Source organism: Apodemus sylvaticus, chromosome 3 (assembly GCF_947179515.1).
Source record: "Apodemus sylvaticus chromosome 3, mApoSyl1.1, whole genome shotgun sequence".
Lineage (NCBI taxonomy): Eukaryota > Metazoa > Chordata > Mammalia > Rodentia > Muridae > Apodemus > Apodemus sylvaticus.
This window is the reverse complement of record NC_067474.1, coordinates 40,424,400-40,431,767: the sequence shown is the minus strand read 5'-3', so window position 1 is coordinate 40,431,767 and position 7,368 is coordinate 40,424,400. Positions and strand designations below refer to the sequence as shown.

General features: G+C 35.7%; 1 pseudogene; it reads right to left on the bottom strand.

Annotated features, from left to right (window-relative positions):
- Positions 1–1,530: 1,530 nt before the first annotated feature.
- LOC127679843 (serine/threonine-protein kinase A-Raf-like) lies at positions 1,531–2,090 on the bottom strand (annotated as a pseudogene).
- Between the last annotated feature and the right edge of the window lie 5,278 nt (positions 2,091–7,368).

Sequence of the window (7,368 nt, the reverse complement as noted above, 5' to 3'; positions counted from 1 at the left end):
AGCTCTAAATGGTGAAAAAGACTTCAATTTCACATTTTTAACTAAGATAAAATAATCTGATAAATTAACTCCTGAACTACAAATATGAAAATAAAGCCAGTAGTATGGATTATATCTTAGTATAAGATATTCAAGAATATTATGTATAATAATAGTAGTAGTATGAGTGCCTATATTTGGTGTACCTATAAAACATTTATATTTTAAAATAATACTGGCTGGTTTTGTGTATCAACTTGACACAAGCTGGAGTTATCACAGAGAAAGGCACTTCAGTTGGAGAAGTGCCTCCATGAGATCCAGCTGTGGGGCATTTTCTCAATTAGTGATCAAGGGGGAGGGCCCATTGTGGGTAGTACCATCCCTAGGCTGGTAGTCTTGGGTTCTATAAGAGAGCAGGCTGAGCAAGCCAGGGGAAGCAAGCCAGTAAGAAACATCCCTCCATGGCCTCTGCATCAGCTCCTGCTTCCTGACCTGCTTGAGTTCCTGTCCTGACTTCCTGTGGTGATCAACAGCAATGGGGAAGGTATAAGCTGAATAAACCCTTTCCTCCCCAACTTGCTTCTTGGTCATGATGTTTGTGCAGGAATAGAAATCCTGGCTAAGATACCATCCTTTGTAAATTCTCATTAAAAGCTCTCCTGGTAAAAATAATCTTACAGTTTATGACAGTACATGTGTTTAATACTAGGACACTGAACACAGAGACAGGCAGACCGCCATCTGTTTAAGGGTGACCTGGTTTAAATAGCAAATTTCAGAACATCTAGGAGTATACAGTGAGACCCTATATCAAACAAATAAAGAAGCAAACAAACTCAATGACCTGCTGAGTATTTTAATGTGAGAATATTATATGAGATAGAATATTTACCAATAATACATGAGATAGAACAGTCACCAATATTGCATATTTTTCTAATAAGAAGAAAACCTTAACAAAATATTAAATATGGATTATTAAGAATGTATGGATTGTTAAGGATTGTACGTTAAGGATGTTTCATAAATTCAGGTAGATTAAATTTACAGATTATATGACTATGTTATACAAATATAGGTTTGATCTGGGGGTGGTTTTATTTTTGTTCTTCCTTTTGAATACTTAAAATTTGATTTCCTCAGGTAATATCAAGAATGCCATAAATGATTTCTTCTGCAAAAAGTTATTACTTGGTAGCAAATCAATTGAGATGCCCATCAAAAGATATATCAATTTAAAAATTTATGCATGTGCAGGTATGGGTACTTGCCTGTGTGTGTGAGAGAGAAAGAGAGATAGAGAGAGAGTATTCATGCAGCAGTATATATCTAAGCCTTGGGAAGAATAAAAGAATGTCATTTTGGTGATTAATTTTTTATTTCCAAATATATTATTTATTTTATATTAATGAACATTACCTATATTAAAATGTCAATGTTTTAAGTACACAATAGTATTTATTATGTAAACAAATAAATGAAAGTATAACTCTCAAGGTCCTCCAATCTTTCTTTCACTGGCCCCCTGACCTTTCATCTATGACATCTCTACTTGGAACTCTGGGGCATTAGCAGCTCATTCACAGAGAGATTTGAGGAGCCTCTTGCTGCCTTGAGCCTCCAGACAAATCCTGGATGCTATGGTAGAACTGTTTATGGTTAGTACTCATGTCAATGTAGACAGTGGGGACTTGGAAGAACCAATGCTGGTGGAACTTGTAGCCACAGGTCTGGCAGAAGAATCCATGGAACGGAAATTTAAGGCAGAAGTCACACTAGTCCAGGCAGAAAAATGTCTTCCATACAAAATTGTTCATGGTCAATGGCATATCTTCTATGACCGGGACAATGATCTCCTCACCATCCAGAGGCACAATGGCTGTGTCCCACGCAGTGACTTTCTTTCTTCCTTTAATGAATCTGTGGACCACGCAGCAGTCCTGATTGAGATGCCATACCTTGAAAGCCTTGTCCAAAGAGCCATGGACACTCATGCCTTCCCAGATAGTCACTGTTATGTGTTGCTTGTTAGGCAGGTACACTTTGATGGTGCCAACTGCCAGAGATGGCACAGTACCACTAACAGGAGGGCCTCGTGGTGGTTCCATGTTGCCTAAGATTTTTTTCAAGATGGGCTGAAGTAGTACTGGGCAGCTGCAATAGGCCCAAGATGGAGGCGGTGGTGGTGGTAGCAGTTTGACAGTGTGTTTACACTATTTTGGTGTTTATATAGGGAATCATCATGTTAAGTTGAATAATTCAAACCAAAATTACAGAAAGAACATTTTCTCTCATATGTGGAATGTAGAAGACAAATTATTAAATTAGAATTGCCTGTTTATTAAGGAGATGTGGGAAAAGGGAAAAGAATATGATCAAAGTGTGTTTTATCTCTCTCTCTCTTTCTACACATATATGTGTGTGTGTGTGTGTGTGTGTGTACATGTGTGTGACTAAAATGTTATATTGTCAATGTTGAAATGACTTTTTAAATGACAGTATTTTACCTTTCATGCTACCTAATACCAATAGATAAGTATATATTTCATATCTCATCAAGGATCCCGTTTTACAACACACAGAGACCACTACAGAAAACTACTATCAATCAAAATTTTTGTTGTGCCTGTCCCAATGGGCACATCTTCAAAACCCTCCCATAATTAAGGATCAAGGAAGATTGCAGAAGATGGGGCAAAAATAATGTAAGAGCCAGAAGAGCAGAGTGTTTTCTGAGGTTATTATCTCCTGGAAACATTACAAGCTTTACCTATAAAGTCTCAGTGGAGTGACTGCCCAAACATGAGCTTACCAAGGATGGTGCCAGAAACCCTGCCAGACAAGGAGATGAACTCATGCAGTCTCAGCGTTTATATAGAGAGTTATTATACTAGCTGGAGTAAAGCTGAGAAAGATAGAGTTGGTCTGGCTACTAATTGCTAAATGGTCGGTATTGTAACTATACTTACAGGAAGCATTATATGGAACAAACAGGTTATATTTAGGAACACAGATATATATGCACAGATTCATATGCAAACAATAACAAGTAGTGAAAAAAGAGGTGATATATCACCTCTTTTTGAAGGAGTATTGGGAGAAGTTTATGGAAGTCTTTGGAGGGACTAATAGCAAAGGAAAATTGATAGAATTTAATTATAATCTCCAACGTGAGAAAAGTTAAATAGTGGTTGAATATGTCCAAGTTTCTATGTGTTACCTTTCTTCAGTGTTGTGGTTTGCTTTTTGTAGTCCTTGAGTACAGCAGGATGATGTTGTCACTCTCTCTGAACTCCAGCAGGGCGCTTTCCTGTCCTTTGTGACTAAAATCTCTAACGCTGCTCAATGAGCTTATGTTACTTATCCATGTCTCCTGCTACCTATATCATCTTCCTAAACCTACATTTTACTTTTCTTGGAAATATTTGCATGTTTTGATATCTCTACATTTTTATTTTCTGTTAGAAATTGCTATAAGTCAACATTCATTTGCAGAGTAATTTTGGGGAACAAGATGAAAATTTTATTTCAGCTTATTTTTGAATACAGGTTACAATCTGTCATTAAAAAGAACCAATGCAGAAGCTCAAGACAGGAACCCGAAGGCAGAAACAGTTTAGGAACTTTGCTAGCTGTTTGTGTTCATTGACCTCTGACCTCATCCCTAAACTACTGTCTAATATTAATTTTCTCTGCTTTTTTTTTGTAACTATAACAGCACAATTCCATGTACATCTTTAGAAAATTACATTTATTTGTCTAAGGTAAGCATTTATCTCAATATTTCTAGCATAGAGAGGCACTGGGTCTTCAGACAATTACTTAATATAGGACTAACAATAATAATAATTTATGATTAGTTTAACAACTCTAGCATTTAAACTTTAGTATTTAATAACCGGTGGGTTATTTTTACTTAGTTAGTTTCAGGAAAGTAAATGATTTCATCAACCTAAAGTTTTAAACACTTTGGTCTTTTTCTTGGATTGAAATGATATTCAACATTTTAGAGAATTTCTTAAAAAGTTTAAAATATAATTTATTTTATAAGATTATATTTTTCTTTTCACAATAGATTGTTGGCTAAAATTATGTAACTAGTAAACAACTTTGTGTCATAGTTATGATCAATTGTGATAAAATAAGACAATTAATTAATCACTATCCTCTCAAAGAAATCATTTAGACTGCACAAAATTTAATGAAGCACAAGAATTTTCCTCATCACATGAATGTACGCGGTGTAATCTCTTTTTCTTATTTTTAAATGTTTCTTGCTGGTCTTTTACTTGTAGTTTTCAGCATCATCTGTTCTATTATGTGGACATTTGCCATTTTCTTCACTTATTTTGTGAACTGTTTTTTTCAATTTTATTAGTTCTTTAAGAGTTCCATACACTATTGTGGTCATATTTACCCAACACCTTACAGATCCACCTCATTCCCAATCCATCCCACTTTATTCCATCCTTTTACAATTTTAGTTTACCAAGAGCAATTGGCATTGCGTACATACTCTTCGTGTTGTGGTCTCCCACTGGAGCCAGCAAATCTGTCATACCTTTAAAGAAAATGGACTCTCCCTCTCCTACCATCTCTCAGGTGCATGCTGTTATTTGGCTAGAAATAGTGTTTTATGACTACTTCTCCTCGACATGCTGGGATTTTCTCTGGCTTCAGTTTGTGCAGGTCTTATGCATGCTGTCAAAACCACTGTGAATCCATATGGGCAACCAGCCTGTTATCCCAGAAAACACTTTTTCCTTATATTTTTGTACTATCTTTGGTTGTTGCAGTGCTTTGTCCTGTCTTCCACAAAGATCTCGGAGACTTATGAGGATGTCCCATTCGGGGATGAGCATTGAAAAGTCTTTTATTCTCTATACCTTGACGAGTTGTGGGCCTTTGTGTTAATTGCCATCTAGAGTAAAATGAAGCTTCATGGATGAGGGTTGAGTGACACAAACATATAAGGTAATGAGGTTCAGACCAGGCATAATTTCAATACTCTATGCATTTAGAAAAATATTAATAGTTTCTCTTTTAGGGTTTGTGAGTTATCTTAACACAAGAGATAACTTCTTGACTCCTATATATAGAGGAATCTTAATTCACCAACATAGTTGCTCTGGCCACAACCTAAGATCTCTAGGTCTGTTTGATTCAGCTGGAATGCAGACATATGACACACTTTTATTCCCACTGGCTGGAATACAGACATACCATTCATATACACTTCAATCCCAAACAGTGGGATCTAGTTCAGTAACAAATCAGAGAGTGATTTGACAGAATGAGTTAGAAATTGAATGTGCCCAGCTCTCAAGAGAATAGCACAGGAAAGAGTCAATCAGTTGGGAGCAAGTGCTGTGAATGCAGTGCTGTGGAGTTCAGAACATGCATATGTCAACAGAGGCTGTTGAAGGCAGAGAATAAAAAGGATTCTGAAGATTAGAACAAATTCCCAAAACTTGTTTTAGTTTAAGCTCAAGAAGTCAGTGAGAAGCTGAGAATCAAGCAGCTTGGATATGAGTTAGAGCCAGAAGAGCTAAGTTGAACCAGCCAATGAGAATTCAGAAAGATTGAGAAAGGATGAGCTTATTCAGTATTAAGCATCAGAGGCTGAAACATTCTAGGCCTGAGTTAGAAGGCAGAGTCTAAAAGAGTGAACAAAGGCTAGAAGTTTACAGACCCAAGCCTAGAGATATTTAGAACAAAAATAGAAATGCTTTGGGCTCAGCCCAAGCCAAGTATTTGCACAGGTTTGGTATACCTCTCATCCCATTATGTTTTCTGACAAATAAAGTTTCAATGAAACCTATAAATATGGCAAGTATGGTTTTCAACTTGTAGAGCATGACTTAAACATAAACACAAAGTTATAAGTTATTAAAATGAGAGTTACATCACTATTGACCAGTGACTAGGACAATTATTATTGGCCATTTATTATTGTTCACTGGATATCTGTCTGGATTGGACTGATGATTCCACATTACCTCTGGCATCATGCACAGTATATTTCAGTACTATGGAAACTATCCTTTATGGATGAAGTCTCAGTTAATCATTTCTATATGTTCTGTGTCTCAAGTATGTGGTATCAAAAATAGAGTTTTTCACTTCCTTCACGGAAGCTAACAGCACTTGCAAATAGCTTTCAATGATTTGTCCTTGAGTTCCATACAAGCCTAACTCAAAATATAACCTGTGACATTCTTAGCTGAGTGCTCAAAGAAGTAATTCCATCTTCTTGAATAGAAATTAGAACTCTTCATTAAGGGAAACACTGTCATGTTAATAAGAAATTAATTACAATATACAAGTTTCATTCTCTTAAGTAATGTGTTTAAAAAGCCTACTGATATAATTACTTTGTTGAGTACTTTTAACATTATATAGGTGAGTGAATCTTGAAGACATATTTTAAAACAATATTTTTCCCATTATTCTTTACTCACAATTATTTGAAAGACATTACATGACTCATTATAAAATAGACCATTAAAGGGATTGGAATATATTGTTATATCAACAAAAAATTAAAATGAAGAAAAGAGTGGGAAGAATAGAAAAAGAGTAAAGAACTAAAATAATGTGTAGGTTTGTGTGCAAAGTATGTGGTTGTCTAGAGGAATTTAGAACAATGCCTTTTTTGTCAGTGTTCTTTAGGAAAAAATCCTTAGGATTGTGTCTATTTGATTATTATTTTCCTGTAAATATCAATAAATGTCTGCCAACATCTAGAGGCTGAGATTGAGCTGAAAATTAGATAACAGTCATTAGATGGTGTCCCCACATTTTATCCATATCCTTCTTCAAAATTCAGCCCAAACAATGTTTGTCATTGAGATGCAACATTGGAATGTGCTGTTTTTTACTTTGTGGTGCATGAGTCTAGTGGAGTGAAGAGAGGCAAGGAAGACTGGAAGTCACAGAAGTTCAGCAAGGAACCCATGCAAGTTAAAACACTGACTTATTAAATTGACTTATTTGTCTATTAAATCTTTTATTGAATTTGTTAATGAGAGGAGGAGATGGAGCAGGAAGTGACTCTTTCCTTCCACCATGTGAGTTCCAGGCTTAAACTCAAGTAAACAGTTTTATTAGAAAGTGCCTTTACCTTCTGAGCCATTTTACCAGCCTATCTCTAGCACTTCATTGACATTCAAGGTTGTCATTATATGAGCCACTGTAAAAGGCCAGACCTTTACCCCAATCTTATTTGTTTGTTTTTTCTTTGTATATTTGTATATATTTGTTGCAGAAAATAATTAAATTAATTGATACTTCATACATGTCTATCATTTATATGATTTAAGTCATTCTCTGTCCTCCCGAACACACACACACTGATCCTTTATTGCCCTCATACAGTTCTTTCAG